Below are 15,811 nucleotides of genomic sequence, written 5' to 3'. Positions count from 1 at the left end.
TTTAAATCTCTGTGAAGTGGTAAATGGATATGTGTGTCTCTGTAATTTCTATTGAGATCCCAAAGCTGGGACAATAGAGGTTAATTGTCCATATGTACTATCAAGGTGGGTGGCAGGGGGAGGCTTCCCAGGAAGCTCAGTGGTAAAGAATCTGCCTGCTAAGCAGGAGACACGAGTTTGCTCCTTGGGTCAGGAAGATCCCCTGAAAAAGGAAATGGCAACAGCTCCAGTATTCTTGCCTGGGAAATCCCATGGACAGAGGAGCCTGGTGGACTACAGTCCATGGGGTCGCAAAGAGTCAGACACGACTGAGCGACTAAGCAACAGTGACTGTTAAGGGGATATAAGCCCATCTCAGCCAGATCTTCTGAGAGATGGACAAATCAAATCCTGAGACCCCAAACTCGTTACCAACCTAATCGTTCACAAGAACAGCCCAGAAAGTCAGCAAGCAGCTCGACTGGAGAATTTTTTTCAAGAAAGTCATCAGTCTAGATGGAGGGTAGAGGCGATTTTCCTCTTCTCTCTGGGGAGGTGAGTGAGGAGGCCCTGAGTTCCACTCTTGACACTGGAATCCACTAAGTGCAATGAGGGCTTTCTAAGGAACGGAGTCATGCCTTAAAGAGTGGCAGGGCACAGGGGTGGTGCTGAACCCTTGCCCACATGGAAAAGCCTGGCTGGAGCTGCTCCAGCAGCAGAAAAAGGACAGACAGCTGCTGTGGGAACAGCACCTCCCCAACAATGCAGCAAGAGCGTGCTTCCTGTGTGTCTCGGGGAGGCCAAGGAGAGCAGCTAGATTAGGCTTGTCTCAAGTAGACCTTCTTCAAGAGGTCTGCCTGCAGGGGACAGCAGACAGCAGCAGAAAATGACTGGAGGAATCTCACCAGAAGCAGGTACAAGGGTGGAGTCAAAAGACATCAGTAGAATCAAGCATCATCCTTCTCAGTAAATTACTATAACGGGACAGCCATGGCACTGTAAGAAATTCCTCCAACTCCCCATGAGGGAACACTCAGCATTTAGACATTTGCCATGTCAAAGAGCCTTCACGGGAGAACTACAACTGTGCCAGAGACATAAAACTGGACCACTTTCTTTTCTTTCTTCCACCCTCATGTGCAACAGAGGAGTCCGAAACAGCAGATACAAACAGAGATGTGGAGAGTAGAAGAATTATCAGTACAGATAAGGTTATGCTGTATCAGACACATGCACGCACGTGTGCGTGCACACACACACACACACCTCCTTTACTTAAATAAAAACTCCTTTCCCATACATGCTATATGTCCATCTCAGGAGCTTTGCTAGTTGCACTGATTCTTATAACTCCCACCCAACAGGTACACAGTTATTTGGCTAAAAGAAGTCGTATGGCCACAGCTAACTTTAAGTACAAGTGTGGTCTCACCTGTTCTGAGGAGAAAGAGCTGGCATGTCTGTCAGAAGCTCTGCTGCTGCTGCTGCTGCTGCTAAGTCATTTCAGTCGTGTCCAACTCTGTGCGACCCCATAGACAACAGCCCACCAGGCTCCCCATCCCTGGGATTCTCCAGGCAAGAACACTGGAGTGGGTTGCCATTTCCTTCTCCAAAGCATGAAAGTGAAAATTGAAAGTGAAGTTGCTCAGTCGTGTCCGACCCTCAGCGACCCCATGGACTGCAGCCCACCAGGCTCCCCCGTCCATGGGATTTTCCAGGCAAGAGGACTGAAGTAGGGTTCCATTGCCTTCTCTGGTCAGAAGCTCTAAAGATTACCAAAACAATCAGGGATAAATGAGCAGTCTGCATCCTCCCTTTCTCAGTGCTGGTTTCCGAGCCTTTTGACTGGACTCAGAACAAGGCAGGGGAGCAGACCAAGAACCCACAGTCAAATCCAGCTGACCTATGGTGAGACAACTGCTCAGTCAAGCCTAATCTAGGCCAGCTGAACCACAGTTTCCCTGCAGACACAGAGAGTGAGAACACTTGCTCATTCTTAAAAGCCACTGAGTTTGGAATGGTTTGTTACAGAGCATTGTCTCAGAAAGAGCTGACTAATGCATACCTAAAAGTGATTTAAAAGTACTTACCCAAATAAATATCACTCCAATTTTGGAAAGGGGGAGATGACAGAATGGGCTTTATAGCAGAGGAAGGGAACATTTTCAAGTGCTTTAAGCTACAATCTATTCAATTCAGCTCATTCAGCAGATCAGTTATGACTCTTCTCCCTTTTCATTCTATTTGTCTTTTTCCTACAGGTTATCTCTATGTTTAAAAAAATAATCCCTACTATTCTTTGAAGATCCGAGTTTCATGTTACCTCCTCAGTAAAGAATTTCCTGACTTGATCAGAGCTTGCATTAATGCCCTCTCAGGGTACTTTGTTCATGCTTCCAGTTAAGGACTTAAGGAGTTTATCTACTAGACTGGACTAGGTGATGTAAGTGTTGGAAATGACATAGAAGACGTTTTTTCCTATATCTTCCTATCCTCCTAGACTAGGTCCTCCTTATCCATTCATTGCATCCTTTACTTAACCTGTATTTATTGACTAGCTGCTGGTGCATAAGCAAGAACAAGATAAGACAATGTCACACATGTTCTCAATGCTTTTATTAGCATCACTATATATTTGTTAGGCTATATGGCTAAACAAGTCTAGGGAAGAAATTCATTGGTGGAGGTAGATCATGAACTCAATATTGGTTTTTATGTGTTTTTGTGGACAACCAGATGAAAAAGGCCAAGGGAGAGTAAAATCACAGGGTGTTTTTTCAGGAAGAATTACCAATAACATCAGGAATTCATCTCTATGTGGTGGCTATGGATTTGGATGACATCATACATTGCATATACCTGAGAGAAAAGAGTTCTCAGACATTGCAGAAAATACACAAAATGCAAAATTTGAGTGTAAGTGCATCGAGAAACAATCTTCTCCACTGCTCTATTCTTAGTGCCTAATAGTGCATAAGAAGGTGTTCAGTAAGTGTTTGTGAAAGTTCAAATAAATGAATGAGTTTGAGGGCCAGATGGAGAAAGAGAAACAAGAAATCAAACCACTAGAAAGTGCCTGAATCAGGATTTGCATTAAGCCTCTGATTTCAAAGCCTTTACTCTCTCTACTGTGTGCCACTGTCTCATTAAAGGTGAAACGATTATTTAAAGAAAGAACAAAGGCGGCGATGAAGTGCAGATCTAGGAAATGTAGTCAAGACCAATCTGTGTTTCTTTTGCTGATTTCTTGAGATTGATTTAAGAACAATGGGGAGTCTTTGCTTCTCATGAATAAGACCCCAAAAAAGAAAAGCATAGTATTATTACCTGACCAAGAATCAGACCTATAGTCAAAATGCTGAGTGCCTGTTGTATTTTTGTTATTCTTCTCAAACTCACATACACACACACAAACGCACACACACAATTCACATATACAGGAGACAGAAAGAAAGAAGAAATGAAAAGGGAGGAAGGAAGGAGAAAAAAAAAAGAATAGAAAGAGAGAGAGAGATGGAAGGAGAGGAAAACAGCAGACTCAATTTCCCTAAAGCTCTGTCATGTTAACCTAATTGCACCATTAATGATGCCCACTTATTTTAATGGAGATTTTGATTATATAATTTTTAACAATTAAAATATGTCAGAGAGTAGTATTGTTCAAATGCTAATTGCAAACTATGCTTATTAAAATGGCAGAAGAGAAAGTCTAGATCATTGACCTGTTCTCCTGAAGACCCTCATCCAAGACTCTCTGGATGCATGAGTGATCACCCCAAGATCTCTCTTTGTGGGAGATATTCTAAGTGCACAGGAAGTTAAAAGTAGAGGTCCACCTTACAGGGGGGCTTCCCAGGTGGCTCAGAGGTAAAGAATCTACATGCCCAGCAGGACAAGCAGGTTTGATCCCTGGGTCAGGAAGATCCCCTGGAGAAGGAAATGGCAGCCCACCCCAGTATTCTTGCCTGGAGAATTCTGTGGGCACAGGAGCCTGATGGGCAACAGTCACTGGGCTTGCAAAGAGTAGGACATGACTGAGTGACTAACACAACACTGTGTTAATAATTGTTGAGACCTCATCATATTATAAACTCTAAGCAGACAGGAATTGAGCCAGTTTGCACAGAATTGTATCACTTGCCATTGTATCTGTATCACTTGCCTGTATCACTCACCTGCCATTTAAAAAGAGCTCTGTATACATCAGATGAGTAATTGGACTGATGGATGGTAGACGGATGGATGGTTGGATGGATGGGTGTATGGAGGGATGGATTGGTGGATGAATGAGTGGACAGTAGGTGGGTGGGCAGATAGATGGATGGATGGATGGATGGACAGGTGAATGAATGGGTAGATGCATGGATGGATTCTTAATGAAAGCATTGAATAAGTCTTTGACTCATGCAATTGGAAATCTCCCTGACTGAAGACTAGCAAGTACAGGATGCCCTGAATCTAGGCCTAACATTGACTTAACCCTATCCTCCCTGTTTCCATGCTCACAGTGGCCTGAGATCAGCACCTATTGGCATTTCTGTTCTGATTTCTGTTTGCCTGGCTAAGACCTACTGTTCACCTTGATCTTGATGCCTTATACATTCTAGTAATCTTCTTGACTGTCATTTTGTGGGATGAATATAATTTTGATGCTGGATATAATATGGGTCCAAAGTCCAGCTTTCCCAGATCTATGGTGTATGATTTTTCTTGAGTTGTTTGCACTTTTACAATCTTCATAATGACTATACAATTATATAGTATTCTTTTTGTAGGTTATGAGAGACTATGTGAGAAAAAAAAAACACAGAGAAACTCTATTTCAGAGAACATAAATGACTTTCCCAAGGTTGAAAATCTCTGGGAGATGGTGAAGGACAGGGAAGCCTGGCATGCTGCAGTCCGTGAGGTGGCAAAGTCAGATACAACTGAGCAACTGAGCAATAAAAAGTTAAAAAGAAATGAAGTTTTAAAAAATACCTGAGATTTCCAACTAGGTCCAATTTTTTTTTCCCCTTCTTGATCATTGTTCATTCATATACTTTTTAAAATCCAGGATATTTTCCATTGTTCTCCAAGGATTACAGCACATTCAGGCCTATATACATTTGTTCCTGGTCTGAATTTAAGCTTTTCTTCATTGCTTATGTTCAATTTAAATCTTTTGCTCCCACTTCCTAAAATAAAAAAGGATCAAATAATGAAGAGACATGGAACAAATGAAGAAAGACATCATATCACAAGAAATCTTGATTACTCTACTTGGAAGGCTGTGTTACTGCAGAACGGTATGCAGGGAGCTTTGGAGGAAAGTATTCAAAAAATTAGCCAAGGTTAAATAATCGCTATGAATGTACCCACGCTGAACAGATTATAACATTCAAAGAGAAGTTTTATACAGGATGGATAAAAATGTTATAAAATTAAAATTAATGAGAATAAGTTTGACATTCATGTGTTAGCTTAGATCAACATGGATACGCAGAAAATGGCACATCCTGCCCAGGAAAGGGAGCCGGGAGGGCCGATGTGATATTGACGGATGCCTTCTGGGCATATAAAACCAATCTCCTCCCTGCCTGGGGTGCTCTCCATGTGCAAACTCACACCTGTCTAAAGTCAAGTTCAAGTTTCTCACAGCTTCTCTGTCTCCTCCTCCCAGGGCTAGGTCCATTTTTAATTTTTTCTTTGTAATCTTTTTGTTCTGTACTCAGAACCAGTTCTGCACTAAAACAGAAGACATGTAACTAGGATGGTGTATTTGAAAAGGTAAAGACTGACTGTCAAGTGAACTTGCATTTCTGCTCTGGCTTGGTCCAGCTAGGTGATGCTGCATTTTTCTGTCTTACTTTCCTCATCTCTATGGAGATGATGAGAAGCCTTAATCAAAGCCTTGTTGGAAGGGTTTAGTGCAGTTTAATGCCTGGGAACAATGTTTAACACATAGTTTGCTCCTCCGTGGGCTTCCCTGTTGGGTCAGATGGTAAAGACTCTGCCTGCAATGAAGGAGATCTGGGTTCGATCTGGATCAGAAAGATCCCCTGGAGAAGGGAAAGGCAACTCACCCCAGTATTCTGGCTGGAGAATCCCACAGACAGAGGAGCCTGGTGGGCTACAATCTATGGGGTTGCAAGAATCGGACACAACTGAGCAACTAAAGCACCACCAGCACCATCAATGTCCAGCAATGTCTTAAACAAAGCCTGTTGAGAAACCCGCTGCAGCGCACACAGAATTAGAGGAAACCACTTCAGCATTGCCACTTCCACCCTAGAAACCCCACCTGGTCACCTCCAGCCTTTCAAGGAACGCAGGAAATGTCCTCATTGGAGGTGAAGCTCAAAAACCTTACTTCTTGCTTGGAGCAGGTGACATCCACCTGCACCTTTGTTCCGCTTATCTGGTCCTTACTACGAGGGCAGAACCAATTCACTTACTATTACATTGGCTGTGCCTAGAATTGGGACCAGCAAGGGTATTCAATACATGTTTGGTGAATGAGTAAATGAATCCAAGTTGTAAATGGGGAAGTGATCCCTCCCTGAAGCCCTTCCCAGGTAGAGAGAGAAATAGAGCAGAGCCCTGGAAAGTCTTAACCTTCGTAAGAGACAAGTATATGGCAGGGATTTTAGGAGGGGAAGAGAAAAATAAAAGCAGCTCTGCCCAAGAATTAAAGGTATGAACGGGCCTAGCTGGCAGGGTAGTACAATGTCATCTAGTCTATCAAAACGGTGCCAGTGTGCCTGCCAAGGTCATCCCATGAAACCATCACCTGCATCTCCCTCTCACTGCCCCACAGGGTCCCTGCTCTTCCTCTACTGGAGAGAAAGAGAAAATGAATACGTGTGGAGGAAACCCACACCAACCAACTGACCATGCTTCCTCTAGTTCCTCACCAAGTTCAGTCCATATTCCAGGATTCCCAGAAGTTTGAGGAAACCTAAGAGACAGCCTCAAATAACCATAAGAGCTAACTCTGAGCACTCACGGTAAGTAAGGCGGAGTCAGCTCGCCACATCTATGGCCTCACTTAACACTCATGAAAATCTGTGAGGCAGGTATAGCCGCCAGCCCACCCTACAGATGAGAAAACCGCAACACAGAGGGTTAAAACTCCCCAAGTAGCAGTCCACGGCTTGTCTTCTTATTTCTCGTGTTTGTGACATTAGGGAGGAATGCAACTTCTCTCCTAAAACAAACCTGATGGGTCTTGTAAGGTCTCTTTTCTCTGTCCATGAGCCATATATTGGACTCCTTTTTTCCTTTCTTGACTTCTCTTAAAATCCTATTTATTTTACAATTTTTCTGCCTATTTCTGAGAACTCCTAGCTTTCTTTCTCTACCGTGGACTCCGTTATTCTTTGGATCTGGGGAAAACTGAACATTTAGACATTTAAACTAAATATTTAAACTGTGGATTTTCTTCTCACATCAGTACAACATACAGGAAAAGGCCTGGAAGCCTAAATGAGGGTGTTAACCTCACGTGACTTGACCTCTGGCCCACCTTCAACATTTTTTTTTTTTTGCATATTCTCAGTTCTTTGTATTAGTTCTTCTTTCAAAGGAAGATGAAAAACAAGACAAAAGAAGACACACACAAGCACTCACACTCCAACAGAAACATTTATCTTTTGCATTTCAACCCAGCTTCAGCCAACACTGGCAACTGTCTATTGTTGTTCATTCACTAAGTTGTGTCCCACTCTTTTGCAACCCCATAGACTGTAGCCTGCCAGGCTCCCTGTCCACAGGATTCTCCAGGCAAGAATACTGCAGTGGGTTGCCATTCCCTTCTCCACGAATCTTCCCGACCCAGGGATCAAACCCAGGTCTCCTGCATTACAGGCAGATTCTTTACCATCTGAGCCACCAGGGAAACCCAGGATCCTCTATATTCCAATATAAAAGAAACATTTTTTTAAAATCTAGATTATCCTAATTTAAAAAAAAAAAAATGAGCCAAACAGCTCTTGTGAATGAAAGCCTTTCTTGCAGGGGACAGCACAGAGATTTCCAGGAAGTCACTGCTGGGGGCATTTTTTTTTAAATTAATTTATTTTAATTAGAGGCTAATTACTTTACAATATTGTAGTGGTTTTGCCATACATTGACATGAATCAGCCATGGGTGTACATGTGTTCCCCATCCTGAAGCTCCCTCCCACCTCCCTCCCCATCCCATCCCTCAGGGTCATCCCAGTGCACCAACTCTAAGCACCCTGTTTCATGCATCAAACCTGGACTGGCGATCTGTTTCACATATGATAATATACATGTTTCAATGCTATTCTCTCAAATCATCCCACCTCGCCTTCTCCCACAGAGTCCAAAAGACTATTCTTTACATCTGTGTCTCTTTTGCTGTCTCACATATAGGATTAAAGAGGATCCTGGGCAATAAAAAAGAACTAGACCAGGAGGCAGGAATCGTGTATAGGACTGAGACTGGATATAGTCACTTTGTAAATCCTGACCAGACCCCTGACTTCACTGTGACAAGCAAGCCTTTTAACCCTTCTGAGCCTTCACTAATCTCTTGAGGCTGTAAAAGTTTCAAACAGGTGGTTTGAAATGACAGACAGATGTCTATTCTCTCCCTGTTCAGGACCTAGATCAAGGTGCCCCAGGGTCCGTCCTTCTTTGTCGCCAGGGGAGAATCTGGCCTCTCCCCCTGCTTCTGGTGACTGCCTTGCTTGTGCCTCACTCCATTCTCTGTCTCTGTCTTCATTTGATGCTGTCCTTGTGTGTTTCTGTTTGCATCCCTCTTCTTATAAGAATAATATTCACTGAATTAGTACCCACCCAACTTCTATGACCTCCTCTTAAGGCAATTACATTTGTAAATTCCCTATTTTCAAATACGGTCACATTCACAGATTCCCAGGGGTGATGACTCGAATATCTTTTTTGGGGGGAAAGGTCACATTTCTACCCACCACAGAACTCATGTCCCCATTCCCTACTTAACCTCATAGTATTTGCTATGAGGGTCAATGAAATAAAATCATGACTGCATAGACCAGGTCACTTGGGTGTTCATATATCTGAACAATAATAATAATCTTCATAGTGTTAAGGTTCTGTATTTACACAATAGAAAGGTGGTGGTTCTTTCATTGCACAAAGATGTTTCAAACGCCTGCACTGTACAAAGCACTGTGTATGGTGCTGAGGATCACAGATAATAGAAGACCCACCCTCACTGGAAAAGACCCTAATACTGGGAAAGAGTGAAGGCAGGAGGAGAAGCGGGTCATGGAGGATGAGATGATAGGATGGCATTACCAACTCAATGGACATGAGTTTGATCAAACTCCAGAAGATAGTGAAGGACAGGGAAGCCTGGCATACTGCAGTCCATGGGGTCATAAAAAGTAGGACATGACTTAATGACTGAATAACAACAACACCTCCCCGAGAAGGAAGGGAAAGTGCTAGGCCTATCCCCCTGGCTCTGGAGGATTCATCCCCACCAGGCTGGTGGGGAGAATTCAAGGATCCCCGCAGCCTGACCCAGGTAAGAGGTTGTCTTGAAGGCTGGAGAGGGGACCAACTCAGCCCTGAGATCCTGACTGGAATCCTGATATTGGCTGGAGTCAATGATATTGAAGGGGACAACAGAGGATGAGATGGTTGGATGGCATCACCGACTGGATAGACATGAGTTTGAGTAAGCTCTGGGAGTTGGTGATGGACAGAGAAGCCTGGTGTCCTGCAGTCCATGGGGTCGCAAAGAGTCAGACACTACTGAGTGACTGAACTGAACTGATCTCATTATCCTTAAAGCCTACTTCCAACCTCTCTCACCTCTGCTGTCCCCATCTGTCCTCCACCCTCTCTCCTCATGTCCCCAAAAGTGGGCTGTGAAGGCTTCACTGGTGCTTTAGTCCTCATTTCCTCTCCACTGGAGCTCTGACATCACTGCTCCTCTTTGTCTCCTCCCCGGGGACCATCAGAGAAATGGGCAAACCCTCCTCTCCACCCACAGTCAACCATCTTGATGGAGTTTTAATAGGAAGCACCTCCTCTGTTGTGGTCTGGGAGGCGACTCCTCTCCACTCCTCTCCAAATGTTGATGCTGATAGAGTCACAAACTAAACAAGACATTGGGCTAAAAGCCCTTGAGCCTTTCTGCACATCAGGCATTTTGCAACTGCATGCAATTAAAAAATAATCTAAGTAATTTGCTCAAAGCAGATGGTGAATCCAGGTTCAGCCTCCTCCCTTTTATCATCTGTAGACTCCAGAACAATGCCCAGGTGGTGCCTGACAGGACAGTTCTGGAAAACACTACTACCCAACTTTCCAAGTCTTAGTCTGAGGGGACCCCCTTAAACATGACTCAGCCACCTTCCACCGGCTCCCCTGGACTTCCTAGGTGGCTCAGCGGTAAAGAACCCACTTGCCAGTGCAGGAGATGCAAGAGATATGGGTTAAGTCCCTGGGTCAGATGTTCCCTGGAGTAGAAAATGGCACCACACTCCAGTATTCTTACCAGGAGAATCCCATGGACAGAGGAGTCTGACAGGGTACAATTCATGGTGTTGCGAAGAGTCAAAGTACATAGAACACAGACAGCATCTTCATTTTGACCTGGGGAAACTCTTGAAGTGAATTTTCTTTTCACCGGAGTTCAAAAGGGTGGGGATTCCCATTGAGGAGATGAATGTCAACGATGGCCCCTCAACTGACCCAGAGTGGAACTCTCCATTAGGGTCTTGTTAAAGGTCCTCTCAGCCTGAGATGGTTTTGCATTTTAAGTACTTGCAGTAGAAAAGTAGATATCTTTCTTCGGGGTTCCATATCTGGGTTGACACCTGACTTATACCAATATCAGTAAACCATGTTTTTTCCAAATCTGAATCATACCCACCACCAGAACCATGCACCCTCAGACTGCAGAGTGAGCGAGTACTCACTTCTTGTACTACCCGGTTCCAGTAAAACAACTCCAACCAGCCATTTGCTCAGTCACTGTGTGTATTAGTTGTGCAAGTTACATCTAATGCTTTGTGACTCCATGTGCTGTAGACCACCTGGCTCCTCTGCCCATGGGGTTCTCCAGGGAAGAATTTTTGAATTTTGAATTCAAAATTTTGAGTTGCCATTTCCTTCTCCAGGGGATCTTCTTGACCCAGAGACTGAACCCAGGTCTTCTGCATTGCAGGCAGATTCTTTACTGTCTGAGCCACCAGGGGAGCCCTCAAAGCTACTGGTCCACCCCCAGCTCATTGACTTTTAAATCAATGCAAATAGATGTCATTATCATTAGTGTTAATAAAGCACAGCTCCAAGCTACAGGGAGACAGAGTGATATCTTTGAAGCATCAAATGTCTGAGAGTGTTCTCAGTTCAGTTCAGTCATGTCAGTCATGTCCGAATCTTTGTGTCCCCATGAATCCCAGCATGCCAGGCCTCCCTGTCCATCACCAACTCCTGGAGTCCTCCCTGTCCATCACCAACTCATGTCCATCAAGTCGGTGATGCCATCCAGCCATCTCATCCTCTGTCATCCACTTCTCCTCCTTCCCCCAATCCCTCCCAGCATCAGGGTCTTTTCCAGTGAGCCAGCTCTTCGCATCAGGTGGCCAAAGTACTGGAGTTTCAGCTTTAGCAACATTCCTTCCAAAGAAATCCCAGGGCTGATCTTCCCAGGCCTGGTCTCCTTCAGAACAGCTGGTTGGATCTCCTTGCAGTCCAAGGGACTCTCAAGAGTCTTCTCCAACACCACACTTCAAAAGCATCAATTCTTCGGTGCTCAGCCTTCTTCATAGTCCAACTCTCACATCCATACATGATCACTGGAAAAACCATAGCCTTGACTAGATGGACCTTTGTTGGCAAAGTAATGTCTCTGCTTTTTAATATGCTATCTAGGTTGGTTATAACTTTCCTTCCAAGGAGTAAGCGTCTTTTAATTTCATGGCTGCAATCACCATCTGCAGTGATTTTGGAGCCCCCAAAAATAAAATCTGACACTGTTTCCACTGTTTCCCTGTCTATTTCCCATGAAGTGATGGGACCAGATACCATGATCTTAGTTTTCTGAATGTTGAGGTTTAAGCCCACTTTTTCACTCTCCTCTTTCACTTTCATCAAGAGGCTTTTTAGTTCCTCTTCACTTTCTGCCATAAGGGTGGTGTCATCTGCATATCTGAGGTTATTGATATTTCTCCTGGCAATCTTTATTCTAGCTTGTGCTTCTTCCAGCCCAGCATTTCTCATGATATACTCTGCATAGAAGTTAAATAAGCAGGGTGACAATATACAGCCTTGATGTACTTCTTTTCCTATTTGGAACCAGTCAGTTGTTCCATGTCCAATTCTAACTGTTGCTTCCTTACCTGCATATAGGTTTCTCAAGAGGCAGGTCAGGTAGTCTGGTATTCCCATCTCTTTCAGAATTTTCCACAGTTTATTGTGATCCACACGGTCAAAGGCTTTGGCATAGTCAAAAAATAAAGCAGAAATAGATGTTTTCTGGAACTCTCTTGCTTTTTCGATGATCCAGCGGATGTTGGCAATTTGATCTCTGGTTCCTCTGCCTTTGCTAAAATCAGCTTGAACATCTGGAAGTTCACGGTTCACCTATTGCTGAAAAACCTGGCTTGGAGAATTTTGAGCATTACTTTACTAGCATGTGAGATGAGTGCAACTGTGCAGTAGTTTGAGCATTCTTTGGCATTGCCTTTCTTTGGGATTCTTTGAAAGGGTTCTAGTTCTGGCAAATTTAAGCAGACAGTGATGCCGGGCAAATTTCTCACCTTGCTGACTCCAGTGTTCTCATCTGTAAAATGGAAGTTCATAGCTACCTTATGAAATAAGTAAAACACTGTGTATAGACTTTGGACCACAGAACTCAACAGAGATGGTCTACGACAATATGACAATAATATGTAGTCCGACCTAGGTCAGAAGGGTCTGATTTGAGCTTTTGGTCAGTTGGCTCCCTCATGTATTTTACCTCATTATACTGAGTTCATGGAGGTTTCTATATCAAATGGTGTCATCAAAAAAGAATTTTCTCCAGCCAGTCATCAAAAAGGAATTTGAACCTGCTGATTGGGGAGCTACTTCATGCCCCCCAGTCAGCAGGACAAAGAAGACCAAAGAGAGCACACAGATGGACTTGGCATCACCCTGCAGGCACAGCCTCCTTCTACAAACCATAATGCAAGCTACAAAAATACAATCAAATTCCAAATGTATTGGCAACATTTTCCCTCTGTATAATTGTCACTGAAACAAGTTACCTGATAAGGGGTTACTTGAAAAGCCTTCTCTAGTAGAGATGAACATCTCGTTGTTGTTAACCACACCTCCACAGTCTGGAAACACTGGCTAGCTGCTGACTGTGTAAGGAGCAAAGACAGGAAGAATGAAATTCCTGTCTCACAATCCCACCTATGTGTTCACTCTGAGCCATAGAATCTTCTAGATGGTCCCTTGGGTCACCCAGGTAAAGAGACACTGATGATTTTAAGAAATAAGCTCTGGAGGGTTGTCATACCCTCCTCCAGGGGATCTTCCCGACCTAGGGATTGAACCTGCATCTCTTATGTCTCCTGCATTGGCAGACAGGTTCTTTACCACTAATGTCACCTGGAAAGCCAATTAAAAATAAATAAACTTTAAAGAAAACAACATAATTTCCATACCCTTCTGCAGTACAAATCCATTTCTCCAAAATACCCTTCCTCCTGTTAAGTGTCTTCACTTAGGAATAGTTTGTTGTTCATATTACTGCAGTGATTGCTTTTTTGTTTGCAATTTGAGGAAAGGGTTGAGTTTCACTTTTGAAATGAACAAAAGTAAGGCACACACATTGCCCGGGGCATGGGCAGCCTTTTGGAGCTAGAAGTGACTTGAGATGCAGGGCCCCCTGGGAATTTACAGACACCTTGGAGGAGGATTTCAGAGTCCTGACAGCCCTTCCTGGCCCTCAAGGATCAGAGGACCAGGACCAACATCCAGGGTGTCATGACAGGGTGAAGCATGCCCCAAGGAGCATAAGAGAGGCACAGTCAGGGATGTTTTCCTCCTTTGCCAACAGAGAAACTTCAGTCTATCAAAGGATGCTCAGTTGTGAGAAAGGCATACCCACCAGCCATCTCTGAACAAAACTGTGGAGGATGCAGGGTCCACCCCCTCCTTGGCTAACCTCAGAAGCTCCTTCCACGAGTCACCCCGGGAATCACTACCACCCCAGGCCCCTTTCCAGTCCTTCAGTTCTACTCCATGTACCTTTGACACACGGGCAACTTTATAGTCCTTCTCAGGGGCTCTAAACACAGAATCACAAACAAAAGAGCACAGCTTTAGCTGTCGATGGGAAGAAGAAAGCCAAACAAGGAAACAGCCCACAAGTGCCCCAAGTAATGGCAGGGCTTGTGAAAATAATGACTGTGCGTGTCTGCACACTCGGGCCCGGGGGAACTCACCCCAGCCCACCCCCACTCGCGCACACAGACACTGACACACAAAGATAAGAGAGGAGGAAGAATAAAAGGAACAGCACAGAATCAAGTTTGAACAGACCTCCAGCCCTGGAAGGGACTGGAGAGAGAAGCATGTGAAGGATGCCCTTTTTGAGAACGAAAATGAAGGATGACCCACAACCATGAGCCATGGGTGCAGCTCAGTTTCTCTGAATGCTGTCACCTCCTGTTTTAGGAGACGTGATGGGTATGCAAGAAATTATAAGTTAAACATCAGCAAGCTTGTAGTTCCAAAAAATAAAAATCCAACCTTCATCTTGGTAGCCAGAGGGAGGAAAAAAATTGCCTTGATTTAAATCCAAATTGTGCCTCTTACTCACTTTGAGATTTTGGGTACCTTTTCACTGCCTCTGTGTTGTCCCGCATAAAATAGAATTAGCATCACCATCTCCCAGAATTAGGTGACCATTATTCCAGAGAGTTCAGGTAAGTTCCTGAAACAGAGTAATTAGTAATAAAACTAACAACAGTAAAAATGAACATAGAAGTAACAATGTCCACTGTTTAGAGATTAATTGGCTTTAACTTGTTTAAAAGGCAGTTAGGCAGAGGGACTCTGGGGCTGGATTTCAGAGAAACAATACAAGCAGTGCTTTATAAACCAGATGGTGTGAGTTCTAATGCCCAGAGCTGGCATTTCCTGTTGATATTGGGGAAAATTAAAACTTTCTGTGCCTCAGTTTTTAGATTTTTAAGTGGTACAGATAGAGTTCTACTGGAGCTGTGTGTTAGACATGATCACACGAAACACTCAGAAGAGTGCCTGGAATATTATAGCTGTTATATGAGTATTAACTGTTACACACTTAGAATGATTCATTCTTAATCCAACCTGGACTCCAAAGGGCTTTATAGAGATAAGCATGATGTTCAGATGTTCTTCAGAGTTTCTGTCTATAAATGAGATTGTTGAACATATTACCATTTTATTTATCTGAGGTATGGTTTTCCATGCACTAATTCAGAGGAAAAACAGTATAAAAATGTAGTTCCTTGTAAGACAGTTTTCTGAGTTTGGAAATTGTAGATAAAACTCCGCGCTATGGTCTTATTGTCTGTGTCCTCCCCAGACTCACATGTTGAAGATCTAATGCCCAATGGGATAGTATTTGGAGGTGATAACCTTGGTAGGTGTTTAGGTCAGGAGTGTGGAGCCATCGTGAATGGAACTAGGTACCTTATAAACCACCCAGTCTATGATACTTCATTACAGCAACCTGAAAGGACTAAGACACTCAAAGTATTAAGGTATCTAACCACTTAAATATATCCTCACATTTATTCAATAAATTTTATTAACTTCAGAAAACTAAGGTCATGGCATCTGGTCCC

The 15,811-nt window shown here is 43.7% G+C and overlaps 1 long non-coding RNA gene across 7 annotated transcripts in view; it reads right to left on the bottom strand.

Annotated features, from left to right (window-relative positions):
* The window catches only part of LOC133249853 (uncharacterized), a 65,340-nt gene that overhangs the window by 43,581 nt on the left and 5,948 nt on the right, over positions 1-15,811 (bottom strand). For 5 of the 7 annotated variants that reach the window (XR_009737123.1, XR_009737126.1, XR_009737125.1 and 2 more), the window contains exons 2-3: positions 14,800-14,913; positions 4,960-5,156 (exon numbers count right to left, since the gene is read on the bottom strand). This is a non-coding gene — a long non-coding RNA (uncharacterized LOC133249853). Of the gene's footprint in view, positions 1-4,959; positions 5,157-13,234; positions 13,334-14,799; positions 14,914-15,811 lie in introns of all 7 variants that reach the window. The other 2 variants (XR_009737122.1, XR_009737127.1) reach the window with 2 other exon arrangements.

This window comes from Bos javanicus, chromosome 6 (genome assembly GCF_032452875.1).
Source record: "Bos javanicus breed banteng chromosome 6, ARS-OSU_banteng_1.0, whole genome shotgun sequence".
NCBI classification, from domain to species: Eukaryota; Metazoa; Chordata; class Mammalia; order Artiodactyla; family Bovidae; genus Bos; species Bos javanicus.
Note: the sequence above shows the minus strand (reverse complement) of the source record. Positions and strands in the feature narration are given on the sequence as shown.